General features: G+C 41.7%; 1 long non-coding RNA gene across 1 annotated transcript; it reads right to left on the bottom strand.

Moving 5' to 3' along the window:
• Positions 1–5,919: 5,919 nt before the first annotated feature.
• LOC309650717 lies at positions 5,920–13,494 on the bottom strand. The gene is made up of 2 exons (XR_014257691.1): positions 8,148–13,494; positions 5,920–7,619 (listed from the first exon to the last, which is right to left on the bottom strand). It is a non-coding gene; the product is annotated as an uncharacterized lncRNA (long non-coding RNA).
• Positions 13,495–15,182: the final 1,688 nt, after the last annotated feature.

Raw genomic sequence — 15,182 nt, 5'->3', positions numbered from 1 at the left:
TCCAAGTGTGCTGTTTCTTCTTTGAGGCTGGTGGAGGGGGCAAGCTAGTTTCTCCATCCTCGGCTTCCCTACCCTATGGAGGAGGTGGGAGGAGAAAGGGCATCTCAGGCTGTGCCCTTAAACTCCATGCAAACGGAGTGCCAGGCTTGAAAGGAGAGGCCTCAGGTCTCCCCTGCCGCTGTGATAAGGAGGAACCACACTACTTAAGCCCTCATCCAAGCTCTTCCCCAGGCATCGGGACGGCCCAGGTCAGAAGCTGGCTACTGTTTCCATCAAGAACAGAGCAGGCAGTGTGGCCACAGGGATTGGCATCGGTTGCCCTGAGAAGGAGTTCCTGATTTTCCTGAGTCATCCCATCCGAAAGAACTGACATCTTCCTTCTCCTTCCCACCCTCAACTCATCAAGAGGCAGAGGACGAACAGAGTGTATCTGGGGCCGAGGATTCTGACACAGTAATACCCTGTATACGGAAGCTTTCTCTACTAATGCTATGTCAGTTTCCTTTTCAGCTAGTTTCCAGCATGTCATTTTTCAAGTGCCCCACCCAGTTTCCTGGTGGCCAAGAGGAAAACCAGAGCAGATGATGGATAGAAAAGGAGGTGGAGCTTTCGAATACAAAGCTTGCCGGAATGCCAGAGTGGGTGGAACCTGTTTGTATTGAATCACCATAAGTGGACAAGGAAGAGAGTCCCAGTAGGTGATGGGGTTATAGCTCAGAGGTAGAGCATTTGACTGCAAATCAAGGGGTCTCTGGTTCAATCCTGGTTGCCCCCTCCCTTCCTCCTTTATCCTTTTACTTCCATTACGTGGAAGTGAGTAAATATTTCTTCACTCCCAGCCCCAGGGTCACTAGAGGAGGAAGACAAGAATTCTCAACAGATTCTTGTTCAGAAGTACTAGTTACTCTCACATTCTAAATGACCACTGAGAACAGATCCCTGGAGGACTCTGTTGGGCTTCAATTAAGACAAAGTCCATGAGGAAATTCTTAGTCTAAGATTAGATCTGAGCGCTGTGAACACAACTTAGCAATATGATGTGTGACAGAGTAAAGATAAAGACATTCGTACAACATGTATTGTTGACAGCTTAGTACACGCAAGGCTGCGGTGAATTAAAAGATGAAAGAGGGCAGCTGTCCTCAGGGAGCTTTCAGTCTAGTGGAAGTTGACACATTCACACACAGCCGTCAGAGGAAGAGCACTCTGTAGCTCAAGAAAGGGATACCTTTTAAAAAGACCTATTCAGGGACTCTCACCTTTTAAAAAGACCTATTCAGGGACTCTCCTGGCGGTTCAGTGGTTAAGGCTCAGTGCTTCCAACTAGGGAGTGTGTGTTCAATCTCTAGTCGGGGAACTAAGATCCCACAGGTGCTGTGTGGCTAAGAAACTTTAAAAAAGACCTACCCACTTCTTCTAGATATAATTTAGAAATCCAGCTCAGTCTTGTCCCTGGAAGTGTCCACTGCTTATGCCAAGAACCCTAGGCACATCTTCAGGACAATTCCTCAAGTTTGAAAATGCCAAGTGGAAGCATTTGATTGGCCGAGCCGTGGTCAGACATGCATGTCGTCTTCCTCCAGGAAGGCGACAAGGTGGTCTTGCCTCACCAGGTTTGACAACACGAGATATTACCCCAGAATTAGAGGGGTGGGTGTTTGGATGTAAAAATGAATGCATCACCACTACACCTTTTATCCTCCTTGAAGAAACTACTGTAAGGAGAGAGCATGGTAAGTTATAAATTTCAGTCCTGGCAGTCAAAGGTTTGCTTTCTCACACCCCTTTATTTCCCATTTGTTAAAATTAATTAAATCAAAATTTTGTATTAAATCATGTTCACATTTTATCATGATCATGTAAATACTATTTATTATTGAGTCTATCCATATATACAGTGATAGTATTTCCTTTCTTGAAAACTTTTCTGAAGAAAATTACCTCATTTTCTCATTTGTGTATTTTTCTTTGTGCCTATTGGTAATTTGAACTTCAACAGCCTCACAGTACAATTATTCACCTGCTCCAAACCTACCAAATTAATTTTTCAAGGCAGTCCTCCTGACACCATCCATCCTTCTGTTTCAGGCTGTTTAGACCTGCCACCCAGTTTGGGGTGCCTTGGGAATTCCCATTCTGTCTCCTCTGTGTTGGATTCTCTCTGTTTCCTGGGCAATGTCTTCCTTTTTCTTAGTTTCCTTCTTTATATGGTGGAGAATAATCCGCAGGAGCTTCTTGAGAAAGAATATACGGGAGGCAAAATTCTTGAGTCCTGGCACATCTGAAAATATTTTTATTTTACCCAAACACTTGAGAGATAGTTTGTCTGGGAATAAAATTATTGTTGAGAATTTTTTTTTCCAGAAGTTTGAAAATCATTGTCTTCTAGCTTCTCTTGGTAGGTTTGATGTCATTCTTATTTCCATATGTGACCTGCTTCTCTCTGTAAAATCTTAGAATCTTTGTTCCTGATGTTCTGAAGTTTTTCAATGATGTACATGGTGATCCCTTTCAATCTAGAGATTCAAATCCTATCTTAAGTTTTATTTTTCTTTTATACTTTGTTCTCCATTGTTTGCTCACCTGGGGACTTATCTTTTCTCTCCTACTGTTCCTTTGTCTTTTTCTTCCCCCCTACTCTTCATTTGTCTTTTTGTTGTACTTTCTAGGAGATTTGCTCATTTGATCTTCCGACTTTTTTGTTAGCTTTTTGATTTCAGTTTTCTCATAGTTCCAACTGCTCCTTTGCTATTACATTCTGTTCTAGTTTTATGGATACAGGTTATTCTCTGGTTTCTTTAAAATTATGGTTGTTTCTGAAGTATTCTTCTCCAAGTATTGTCTATTTTTCCTCAGTGTCCTTTTTGCTGCTGTTTCCTTTGGTTTTAGATTCTTGTGTTGAGAGCATTCACCAAATAACTGGCACTCCATAGGGTACAGGCCATTGGAAGCTCTGTTTTCTTCAGTAGGGCTTGCTGACTGATGGATTTCCTTGTGGGGAGTCCAACGGTGAGCCAGCCTTTTCATTTGAGAACTTCCAAATGCCTATATCTGTGGATCACCATGCCCCTATTCCTTGGGTCATTTAGTTTCTCCATAGAAAAATTCTGAGGTCTCCTGCCTGGGGAGCAGAACAAGGAGGAGGAAGGGAATTAGTGACCCCATTTTTTAATAAGCAGACTTTCGCTTAATCCCTACAGCCATTCTGAAAGCCCTTGGCCACCCAGTTGGAAGTGGAGGGGTCTCACAGGTTCAGTCTCCCCAACAGATCTTTCACCCTTGGGACTGGGGATAGAGATTAAGGATCTTAACTGTTCCTTATATAGACTTTCACCAAAATTCCCTATTTGCAGCCCACCTGGTGGTGCCAAGTTCCCAGCTTTTCTGGGATTCCTCAAGTATCAGTCAGTTCTCTTCTCTGTTCCTCTCCACAGTTCTCACTCTTGGAAACCACCATTCCATTTTCTGTCTGTATGAATTTGACTACTGTAGTACCTCATATAAGTGCAATCACACCGTGTTTGTCTTTTGTGTCTGGCTTATTTTACTTAGCATAAAGTCTTCAAGATTCCTCCATGTTGTAGCAGGTGTCAGAATTTCATTCCTTTCTAAGGCTGAATTTTATATATATAAAAACATATATATAAACACTTTGTTTATCCATCCATCAGTGGACACTTGCGTTGCTTCCATCTTTTGCTTACTGTGTATAATGCTACTATGAACAGTATGAACAGAATATACAAATATCTGTTTGAGTGCCTACTTCAAATTCTTTGGAGTATGTACTCAGAAGCGGAATTGTTGGATCATATGGTAATTCTATGTTTGATTTTTTGAGGAACTGCCATATACCCAGAGATAGTTTAAAATTTGATGCCTAGTGGGACCCAGGTCTCCAGATTTGTTTCTTTATCTCCCAGGTCATTTTAATGTGCACTCAAGATGAAGAACCACTGTCAGAGCCAATACTTAGGTTTCAGCTTCCTCTTCTCTGCTAAATCACACACCCCCACACTGCTTTCCATCTTCAAAAACTGTTTGACACAGTTCTTCTGTTCCCTCTCCAGTTCTCTTTGCCCTTGTCGAGTTATATATGCTATTGTTTTAGAAGAGTTTTGGGAGGGGATGGAGCTATTGATAAATACACATGTTCCATGTTTGTTTCTCTATGATAATTATTTTTATATGGATTTTAAAATGTGCATACATGTGGCCTATCTCTTGAGTTGGAATTCCTTAGGAGCAACTGCTTTGCTGTGCTTGCTCTTTCTTTACAGTGGCCAGGAAACAGTTTTCTTGCATTCTCCCATTCATTCATTCACTCATTTATTCATGTAGCCACAGTACAGAACACCTACCACGTGCTGGGCGCACACCGTGTGCCCCACATAGGATGGCAGTTGTTGGCCAAACAACAGATATAACTCTACCAACATGCACATTTGGTCAAATGAAAGCTGTCTTCAGTTCCTTGCCCTTTTTGTTGTGTCTTTGTTTTGATAGACACATGCCAGGATGATATTTGAAGTTGCTTTCAACACACTGAGCCACCTCCACCTTTTAACCCTAGTAATTAAAAGGTCACCTTTTTATTTATTTATTTTTTAATTAATTTATTTATTTTTTGGCTGCACTGGGTCTTCGTTGCTGTGCGCGGGCTTTCTCTAGTTGTGGTGAGCAGGGGCTATATCAGTTGCAGGGTGCGGGCTTCTCATTTCGGTGGCTTGTTGCCGAGCACAAGCTCTAGGTGCGTGGGCTTAGTTGCTCCGTGGCATGTGGGATCTTCCCGGACCAGGGCTCGAACCTGTGTCCCCTGCATTGGCAGGTGGATTCTTAACCACTGCTCTACCAGGGGAGTCCCCCACCCTTTTAATTAAGGGTTGCAACACTTAACAGAATTTGGACTTATTACAGCAGGACTAGAATCTTTCATTACCCAGCAGGAGTCCCAACCTCAAGTCCTACTGTTCCCTATGCAATCACTACACCTTTTCTGTCTCTTAGTAGTTTCCAGGAAACCTGGGGGCTTTGGGTTCAATTCTACCCAGTGTTGCTGAGGAAGTTTTTGAGAAAGATCAGCTGAAACTGCCTTAATTAATTAATTAATCATCAAAGTGTGGAAGAAGGGACTTGCTGTCCCTTCCTTTTGCTCTCACAGGGCCCCAGCTGGGGAGAGAGTACTTCCTTACAATATTCAGAAGGAATGTCTATTACTGGATAATGGCAATGCGCTGGTGGGGGTCAGAACTCCGTGGTGGAATAGTTCATCACAAGGCAGCTGGTCCCTATTTCAATTCAGTTTTCTTCCCCAGAAATTCCCCCCTCTGTTTCTAAGAGACAGCTTAAACCCAATTGGCATCACTTTTAGAAGCCTGTTTGTACATTGATAGCTGAAATGCTTTTATGTCCCTTCCTTTGCCACTTAGTAAGAATTGCTTAAGTGGATGGAGTACATGCCACACACTCGGTGCTGTACTTTGGCTTCACATCTTGTACCTCAGTCTGTCCCAAGGGTGGGATGGGTATACAGGTACATGCAATTTGACAGCAGCTAGCCAACAGGTCACAAAAAACACTGAACCACAGAGTGAAACAATTATTCCTTTTTCAATTCTTTTTTGTTCCTGAGTAACTTAAGGGAAAAGTTTTATTTGGTGTCAACTGTCTAACACTTCTGAATCCTCTCTTCTTTTTAATCAAAGAGAGTAGATGTAACTATCTAGCTAGTGTTTTTTATTTGTTTGTTTTGGCTGTGCCACGCGGCGGGCCCTGGGCAGTGAAAGCATCACGTCCTAACCACTGGACCGCCATGAAATTCCCTAGCTAGTATTTAATAATTTGTATTTGATTTTCCATTCTATTTATGGCAAGTGATACTGGTTTTCTTTTTTTTTTTTTTTAAGATCTCAACTTCAATTTACTTTTTTTTTTTAAATTTTATTTATTTATTTATTTTTGGCTGTGTTGGGTCTTCGTTTCTGTGTGAGGGCTTTCTCTAGTTGTGGCGAGCGGGGGCCACTCTTCATCGCGGTGCGCGGGCCTCTCACTGTCGCGGCCTGTCTTGTTGCGGAGCACAAGCTCCAGATGCGCAGGCTCAGTAATTGTGGCTCACGGGCCCAGTCGCTCCGCGGCATGTGGGATCTTCCCAGACCAGGGCTCGAACCCGTGTCCCCTGCATTGGCAGGCAGATTCTCAACCACTGCGCCACCAGGGAAGCCCCTGGTTTTATTTTTTTAATGACTTTATTGATATAATTCGTATTTGATAAATTTACCTATCAAACATGCACAATTCAATTGTTTTTAGTATATTCACAGAGTTGTGAAACGGTCACCACAATCAATTGTAGAACATTTTCATCAACCCCAAAAGAAACCCCATACCCATTGGCAATCACTCCCCATTCCCTCCAACCTATCCATTTCTAGGCAACCACTGATCTACTTTTTGTCTCTATAGATTTGCCTATTCTAGACATTTCATATGTATTGAATCATATAACATGTGGTCTTTTGTGACTGGCTTCTTTCACTCAGCATACTGGTTTTCAAAGTTCATCCATGTTGTAGCATGTATCAGGACTTCACTCCTTTTTATGGCCATATAATATTCCATTGTGTGGATATACCACTTTTATCTGGCCATTCATCAGTTGATGGATATTTGGGTTGTGCCCATGTGTTGGCTCTTATGAATAATGCTGCTATTGTCAAAGAAACAAAATAGTTGATCTAAGAAAGAAATGGAAAATTTTATTCAAGCCAAATTGAGAATTATAACCCAGGAACAGACTCTCAGAAAGCTCTGAGAACTGTTCTGCCCATTAGAGTCAAAGCACAGTCATATATGGTTTTGAGACTGAGGACTGTACATTAAATGACAGTTTACACAATCCAGGTCCACAGGTACAAAGCAAGTAGTGGGTGGGTCACGGGTCACAAGATTAAGAAGGAAGGTTATCTCCTAAGGAGTTGTGAACCTTGAGATTAAGAAGGAATGTTATCTCTAAAGAGATCTGGTTAATGCAGATGTACAATATACGCTAAAGGGGAGGGGGAGGAGGCTCAAATGGGCAAAGACAAATTTTCTGTTTAAATTTTTCTTGCTATAAAATACGAGTTCTATTTCATCACTATGAATATTCAAGTTTTTGTATGGATATATGTTATCATTTAACCTACATCTATACTGAAGAGTGGGCTTGCTGGGTCATTTGGTAATGTTACTGAAAGTGGGGTCCGGCAGCTCACCGCTCAAAAGCCAATAAAGAGGCAAGGTTGGTGGAAAGGAAAATTTGCTTTATTTTGGATGCTGGCAACCGGGGGGAGGGCAGACTCCTGTCCAAAGGCTGACTCCCCACCACTGACAATCAGTGGGCAAGAGCTTTTATAGATGGAGGGAGGGGGCTACACGCAGAAAGCTCTGACAGTCATCTTAAAATTGGTCATGCGGTGGTCTGACCAGTGTCATCTTGATTGTTTTAAGTACAGTTAATCTTCAGTTCCAGGGTCAGTTTGTTCCCATTTCCTTGAGGCCAGTTCTCAGAATTGTAGCAGCTTATGTCATGGCTACAGTCTGGTCATCACGTAGTTAACTTCTGGGGGAGGTTTCAGTATCTACAAGACAGCTCACAGGACATGGCTCAGAATATTATCTATAGCCCTTGAGAAGGAACTAAAGGTCCTTGACTATGCTTAATGACTAAACTATCTTATTTCTCTGATTAAACTTATTCTTTGGCTAAAGTTTTTTCACAGACAAAAGGCAGGCAGAGGATATGGCGGGGAAGGACCATAGGGTCCTGCTCTGTTTCAGTAATTATGTTTAACCTTTTGAGGAACTGCTAGACTGTTTTCCAAGGGGTTGATTTTCTGTTAAAGTTTCTTTTTCAAATAAATTTAAGTAAATATTGACTCCGTATACAACAGCTACAAGAACTAATAAGTGGGGAATTCCCTGGTGGTCCAGTGGTTAGGACTTGGCATTTTCACTACCAGGGCCCAGGTTTGATCCCTGGTGGGGGAATTAAATTCTACGAGCGTGTGGTGCGGACAAGAGAAATAATAATAAAATAGCTTCACAGTGGTGATCATTTTGAAATGTATAGAAATATTGAATCACTATATTGTGCGCCAGCAACTTACATAGTGTTGTAGGTCAATTATTCTTCAAAAACAAACAGGGACTTCCCTGGTCGCGCAGTGGTTAAGAAGCCACCTGCCAATGCAGGAGACGCGGGTTTGAGCCCTGGTCCGGGAAGATCCCACATGCCGCGGAGTAACTAAGTCCATGCGCCACAACTACTGAGCCTGCGCTCTAGAGCCCACAAGCCACAACTACTGAGCCCGTGTGCCACAACTACTGAAGCCCGCGCTCCTAGAGCCCGTGCTCCGCAACAAGAGAGGCCACCTCAATGAGAAGCCTGCGCACTGCAACGAAGAGTAGCCTCTGCTCGCCACAACTAGAGAAAGCCCGTGCACAGCAACGAAGACCCAATGCAGCCAAAAATAAATAAGTTAATTAATTAATTTTTTTAAAAAGCTGCTGGATTCTGAAAAATAATGTAGTTATTAAAAACAAACAAACAAACAAACTCATAAAGAAGGAGATCAAATTTTTGGTTACCACAGGCGGGGTGTGGGGAGAATTGGATGAAGGTAGGCAAAGGTACAATCTTCCAGTTATAAGATAAACAAGTCCTAGGGATGTAATGTACAACATGATTAACATAATTAACACTGTTGTATATTGTATATGAAATTGGTTAAGAGTGTAAATCCTAAGAGTTCTCATCATAGGGAAAAATTCTTCTTCTATTTCTTTTACTTTGTATCTATATAAGACGATGGAAGTTTGCAAAAAAAGAATATAGGTGAAAGAGTACATCCATGAGGAGGCAAATTCTGCTCAGTGAAGGAAGGATATAGAGGCAAATACATCCAGTAAGTATTTGTTGTGTGTTTACTATGTGCCTGCAGTGAGATCACACCCTAGTTGGGGAGACAGAAAATAAACAGATGCATAAATAATCCCATGTCAGGTCCTGATACGGGCGTAACCCAGGCAGAGGCAAACCCCAAGCAAACAGCGGCATTTAGTGCTCAGCCACAGCAACAGAGGTGCTCATTCAAGTTCTGTGCCAGGTTTGGGAAGCACGCTTGGACCTACAGCCCCAACCCTGCTTCTTCAGCACTTAACGGATGACATTTTGCCCTACCGAGTAGCTCTGTGTTGATTTCTTTCTGTGTGACTTTCGTTGACGCATACACAGAAAAGAGCACATATCAAAAGTGTGCAGCTCAATGAACATCCCACCCCAAGCACACCTGGGTAACCAGCATGCAGGATCCCTCGCCAGGTGCCCTTGCAGTCCCTGTGCCACTAACGGTTACCAGTGTCTTGACACAAACACCATAGATCTGTTTTGCATGTTTCTGAACTTTAAATGAGTGGAATTAACAGCACATGCTCAGTGCATACTCTCTGGTTCTTTTACTCAAAATTAGGTCTGTGAGATATATTCATGTTGTTGTCTCTATCAGTGGCTTGTTTTTTTTCATTGTCATCTTTCATTGTCTGACTCTCAGTTTATTTACCCATTCTATTAATGGACATATGAGTCATTTCCACTATTCTCTCTCTCTTAAAATTTTATTGGAGTATAGTTGATTTACAATGTTGTATTAGTTTCAGGTGTACAGCAAAGTGACTCAGTTATATGTATATATATTCATTCTTTTTTAGATTCTTTTCTCATATAAGTTATCACAGAATATTGAGTAGAGTTCCCTGTGCTATACAGTAGGTTCTTACTAGTTATCTATTTTATATATAGTAGTGTGTATATGCTAATCCCAATCTCCCAGTTTAACCCTTCCCCCCACGTTTCCCCTTTAGTGACCATAAGTTTGTTTTCAATATCAGTAAGTTTTCCACTATTCTTTTTTTTATTTTCAGCCAAGCCACACCCAGTCCTAACCACTGGACCACAAGGGAATTCCTTCACTATTCTTTTAATAAATTTTTTTTCTTGCTAAAAAAAGAATAAAAGTGAAAGAAAAACATCTCACTATCAAAAAAATTAAAAATAAAATAGCGTCACACACACACACACACAAATACTGGGACTTCCTTGGTGGTCCAGTGGTTAAGACTCCGTGCTCCCAATGCTGGTGGCCCAGGTTCGATCCCTGGTCAGGGAACTAGATCCCACATGCATGCTGCAACCAAGAGCCTGCATGCCGCAACTAAAAGATCCCTCATGGACTTCCCTGGTGGCCAATGCAGGGCACACAGGTTTGAGCCCTGGTCCGGGAAGATCCCACATGCCGCAGAGCAAATAAGCCCGTGCGCCACAGGTACTGAGCCTGCACGCTAGAGCCCGCAAGCCACAACTACTGAGCCCAAGTGCCACAATTACTGAAGCCCACGTGCCTAGAGCCGGTGCACCACAACAAAGAGTAGCCCCTGCTCGTCGCTACTAGAGAAAGCCTGTGCACAGCAACGAAGACCCAATGCAGCCAAAAATAAATAAATTAAATAAATTAAAAAAAGAAGACCCCTCATGCCGCAGCGAAGATCCCACGTGCCGCAACCAAGACCCGGCACAACCAAATAAATAAATAAATATTTTAAAAATATTTAGGAATAAACTTAACAAAAGGTGGGCAAGACCTCTATTCTGAAAATTACAAAACACTGCTGAAATTAAAGAACACTCAAATAAATAAAAGAATATACCATGTTCACATATAGAAGACTCAGCAATGATAGGGGATGTCAGTTCTCCAGACCCATAGAAACAGCACAATCCCAATCAAATTCCAGCATTTTTAAGTTGTCAAGCTGATTCTAAAATTTATATGGAAATACAGAAGTCCTAGAATACCCAAAGTCATCTTCAAAGAAAGGAACAAAATTGAGCGACTTAACACTGCCTGCTCTCCATACTTTATATAAAGCTATGGTAATCAAGACAGATGGTACTGGCATAACGATCAACAAATAGATCAGTGGTGGAGAATCGAGAGTCCAGAAATAGATCCCACTTATATGGTCATTTGATTTTTAACAAGGCACCAAAATAATTCAACGGGGAGAAAAAGTCTTTTCAAAAATCGGTGCTAGAATAACTGGCTATCCATATGGAAGAAGATGAATCTCATACCATACACAAAAATAAATTCCAGAGATGGCTCATCACTACCTAGGGTAGACCCAAAACGTAGTGATGTGAGCTAGTTAAGCCTAGAGTTGACTATGATTTCAGTGACATCCAGAAGTGTGTACTCTTCAAGGCTCTCTAGATTACAGGAAGTTTCCTTCTTAATAACCACAAAACCAGGCAAATGCTATGGGCTAATGACCCAGCCACAGAAAATGCAGACTGGTGAACTGGAGACTATTATTACGCTCTGTGACTCCTGTTAAAAAGCAAAATTCAACTGAGTAAATTTGAAGATCTAATTGGTTTTATATCACAATTCATAAGGAGCTCTGAGGAGCTGTACAAAAATGGAAAACTTTTATAGGCGGAAGGGGGCAGAGCAAGGAAGTTATTCTAGCAAAGAATGCATTGTTTCAGGCAAGGTCACCTTTCTTTGGGGATAGTTGGGGGGGGTCTATCAAGTAGATTACCTCACTAGTGTTGACCAGGTAATTCCAGATTGGTCACATTCCTGGGAGAAGCTGAAACTGCAGTTACGTTAGGTATTAAGTCTTGGTTTGCTGATGTGAGACTTAGCACAAGTAACTCCATTTGGGGGCCTGTTGTTTATTTTTTTAACACTCTCTAATTGTTTCCTAAGCATTGTGGCTTGTTTTTGAGTGGCATGTCAATACCTTCCTGGTTGTATGTGGCCTGTTTCCATTGGAGTTGTGAGCATTGATGCTTGCAACCCCAGGCTAAACACATTTTTATGATGTCCCCCTTTTTAAATGAACTTGTCCTGTCCAATAAATAAATGATTGTCTCCAAAAAAATTAATTCTAGAAGGATCATAGACCTAAAGCTGTTAAAGGAAAACATAGGAAAATATCTCTCTGACTTTAGGCTAGGCAAAGGTTTCTTAGTGCATGACTAGGAGTCTCTCCATGAGCAAACTTAGGCACGCACGCTCTTCTGAGTTCTCTTCCAACTAAGCCTTGACTTTTGGACTTCCGTGTTCCTCTCTGCATTGTCCAATTTTAGCAAGAATCTTGCGAAGTCAGTTTAGTTAGAATCAGAATCCTCCCTCCGCCATATCTGACCTTGTCCCTCATCCCCCATCATCCTGCAGGTGATGTGTGATCATTCTGGCCTGCCTTTACTTTGCTTTAGCCAGAATTCTATCCTTGCCCCTGATATTTTTTCTTAGTAATTTTCCATCCACTAACCCCTGCACTGCTGCTTGGCTGTAAATTCCCACTTGCCCATGTTTCATTCAGAGTCGAGCCCAATCTCTTTCCCCCACTGCAAGACCCCACTGCAGTGGTCCCTATTGGCCCTAATCTTAAATAACATTATTCTTTAACAAGTGTCATGAATAATTTTTCCTTTACCAAGAGGACACAAGAAGCATAAAAGAAAATATTGATAAATTAGACTTCATCAAAATTTAAAGTGTCTGCCTATCAAAAGACACTGTTAAGAAAATGAATGGGCAAGTCTAGACTAGGAGAAATTATTTGCAAAATATATATCTGACAAAGAACTAGCGTCCAGCATATGTAAAGAACTCTTACTACCTGAAAGTAAAAAGATTGTAAGCAATCCAATTAAGAAATGGAGAAAAGATTTGAAGAGACATTTCACAAAGGAAGAGATACAAATAAATGGCCAATAAACCCATGAAAAAATATTTAATATCATTAGTTATCAGAAAAATGCAAATTAAAATCACATTGTGACACTCCACATGTATCAGAATGTCTAAAATTAAAAAGACTGACAACACCAGATACCAACTCTCAAGCAAATTGGTGGGAATGTAAAATGGTATATACCATTTTGGGAAAAGGTCTGGCAGTTTGTATAAAAATAAAATATATTGACCTACCTCTCAGCAATTCCATTCTTAGGATTTTACTCAAGATAAATGAAAACATATGCTCACAAAAGACCTATATAGAAACATTCATAGCAGGAATTCCCTGGTGGTCCAGTGGTTAGGACTCTGCACTCTCACTGCCAAGGGCCTGGGTTTGATCCCTGGTCGGGGAACTAGATCCCTCATGCATGCCGCAACTAAGGAGTCCACATGCTGCAACTAAAGATCCCGCATGCCACAACTAAGACCCAGCACAGCCAAAATAAATAAATAAATATTAAAAAAAAAAAAAGTGGTTGCCTGTTGTGGGGAGGGACAAAGATTAACTGGGAAGGGGAATGAGGGATGATGTCAATGTTCCATTTCTTGCTGGAAGTTTGGGTTACACAAAGTTAGTGAACATACACCTAAGATTTATGCATTTCATTTAATGTAACCTTAACATAAACACTGTAAAAACTGAATATCTGGGCTTCCCTGGTGGCGCAGTGGTTGAGAGTCTGCCTGCCAACGCAGGGAACACGGGTTCGAGCCCTGGTCTGGGAAGATCCCACATGCCGCGGAGCGACTAAGCCCGTGAGCCACAACTACTGAGCCTGCGCATCTGGAGCCTGTGCTCTGCGACGGTGAGAGGCCCGCGCACCGCGATGAAGAGTGGCCCCCGCTCGCCACAACTGGAGAAAGCCCTCGCGCAGAAACGAAGACCCAACACAGCCAAAAATAAAATATAAATAAATAAATAAATTTATAAAAAAAAAAAAACAACAAACTGAATATCTAATTATAGTTAATGATACGCATGCTGAAGTATTTAGGAGGAAGTGTACTGTTTGTCTGCAACTTACTTCAAAATGTACTAAAAATAGGAGGACTTACTGGATGGAGAGAGGGATAGATATATTTATAGAAATGTAATAAAGCAAGTAGAATAAAATGTTAACTGTAGAATCTAGTTGGTAGTATATGGGTGTGTCATGTAAAATTCTTTCACCTGTGTTGAATGAAAAATTTCGTAATAAAATGTTGGGGACTTTTTAAAAAAGGTGAATCAATGTAAGTAAAAGTATTAAATATCATTGCTTTATGAATGTGACAAAAATTTTGAGAGCGGTATTTGAATGACTGAAGTGGAGAAGTAGAACATTACTTCACTGAATCTGCACAGCAACTTTATGAGGTTGGTTAGGTGTTAATAAAATCATTGTTTTAGTAATGGGGGAACTAAGGCTCAGAAAGGTTAACTGACCTGCAATGTGGCATGCCAGGATCTTAACCCAGGTATGTTTTTTTTTTTTAATTTATTTATTATTTATTTATTATTTATTTTTGGCTGTGTTGGGTCTTCGTTTCTGTGCAAGGGCTTTCTCCAGTTGCGGCAAGTGGGGGCCACTCTTCATCGCGATGCGCGGGCCTCTCACTGTCGCGGCCTCTCTTGTTGCGGAGCACAGGCTCCAGACGCGCAGGCTCAGTAGTTGTGGCTCATGGGCCTAGTTGCTCCGCGGCATGTGGGATCTTCCCAGACCAGGGCTCGAACCCGTGTCCCCTGCATTGGCAGGCAGATTCTCAACCACTGTGCCACCAGGGAAGCCCCCCAGGTATGTTTTGACTCCAGCACACACTATGCTTCACTGTTTGTGCAAAAAATCTTTATTTCCCTGGGTTAATATATTACTTTGTATGTTTCTCAATTATGGCCTTTGCTACACTATAGTGATGTCAGGTATTTAGGCATCTGCCTCCTCCTTTATACCATAAAGGGGTATAAAGGCCAGGGGAAAGTTTCCATCTTTGTAGCCTCCATACTTAGCATTGTTCTTAGTATAGTGCTAACTAGCACATAATAATCTTTCCCTTAGGTTGCTGAATGGATGCAGGAAGGAAGAAAGGAATGCTCCCTAACTTGGAGGATGCTTTCTGGCTTACCCTATCTCAACAGCTCACTCTTCCACCACTTTCTGCAGGATTCATGCCTAACCAGACCATTTGATCAGGGCCTATAGTTGTTAACCTGCCTTAACAGCTGTGGGGCTATTTATGGTTACCTGACTGTAGGGCTGGCTTGTACAAGCTCCAAAGCAGCAGAATTTGGGACAACTATCTCTGTAGTAGCTGAGGAGTAGCAAAGACCTGACTCTACCTTGGGAAGAGCAT

This window comes from Balaenoptera physalus, assembly GCF_965194825.1.
Source record: "Balaenoptera physalus genome assembly, chromosome: 20".
Taxonomy (NCBI): Eukaryota; Metazoa; Chordata; class Mammalia; order Artiodactyla; family Balaenopteridae; genus Balaenoptera; species Balaenoptera physalus.
This window is presented reverse-complemented; position numbering and strand designations above follow the sequence as displayed.